This window comes from Rutidosis leptorrhynchoides, chromosome 1 (assembly GCF_046630445.1).
Source record: "Rutidosis leptorrhynchoides isolate AG116_Rl617_1_P2 chromosome 1, CSIRO_AGI_Rlap_v1, whole genome shotgun sequence".
Lineage (NCBI taxonomy): Eukaryota > Viridiplantae > Streptophyta > Magnoliopsida > Asterales > Asteraceae > Rutidosis > Rutidosis leptorrhynchoides.
The window spans coordinates 477,404,873-477,405,805 of NC_092333.1; the positions used below are offsets into that span (position 1 = coordinate 477,404,873).

Consider the following 933-nt stretch of genomic DNA (forward strand, 5'->3'; position numbering starts at 1 on the left):
AAGTCATGGCTAGAATCGGCTCTAGCCGCTTTAGATGATCTAACGATATCTTTTTCTTGGTGCCACTCATGTGAGTGGGAAGCCGTGTTATAAATAATTTTGTAAGCTTCAGTTGCGGTTTTCTTCATAATGGAACCACCAGCTGCTATACCTATGTCTTTACGTGTAGTGATGTCGCATCCTTGGTAGAATATTTGTACTATTTGATAAGTGTCTAAACCATGTTGCGGACATCCTCTTAACAACTTTCCAAATCTTGTCCATGCCTCATATAAAGTTTCATTTGGTTTCTGTGTGAACGTAACAATTTCTCCTTGAAGTCTCACGGCTTTAGATGCCGGAAAGAATTGTTTAAGAAATTTTTCAACTAAAACGTCCCATGTATCAATCGCCCCTTCAGGTAACGATTCTAACCAATCTTTGGCTTCTCCCTTTAAAATCCAGGGAAATAACATGAGATAGATCTGTTCATCCTCAACTTCTCTTATTTTAAATAAAGTACAGATCCTATTAAAGGTTCGAAGATGTTCATTTGGATCTTCCTTCGGCGCACTACTAAATTGGCATTGATTAGTTACCATATGTAGGATTTGTCCTTTAATTTCATAATCTGGCGCATTAATGTCTGGTTAAGTAATTGCGTGACCTTGGCCAGTGTGTTTAGCTCTCATTCGGTCTTCCATACTTAGAGGTTCCAGATTTTCCATGATTGAATTTGAATCACTAAGGGATTCTGATTTAATATTTTCTTCCTTGACAATCTCTGGATGAGTGATTTGTGGTTCAGGAGGAATGATTAGTGGTTCAGGATCTCGGAATTGTCCCGGAATATCCTCCGGATTCTCAATTGTGAGGTCGGGTTCAAAAAATGGATTATCGGAAATTTGAATTGGAGTACTTTGTCGACTAGATGAAGATTTTAAAGAAAAATCA

At 37.9% G+C, this 933-nt stretch overlaps 1 non-coding gene across 1 annotated transcript; it reads left to right on the forward strand.

Annotated features, from left to right (window-relative positions):
• The first annotated feature begins 216 nt into the window (after positions 1 to 216).
• On the forward strand, positions 217 to 323 carry LOC139887131 (small nucleolar RNA R71). The gene has a single exon (XR_011772975.1). It is a non-coding gene; the product is annotated as a small nucleolar RNA R71 (small nucleolar RNA).
• Positions 324 to 933: the final 610 nt, after the last annotated feature.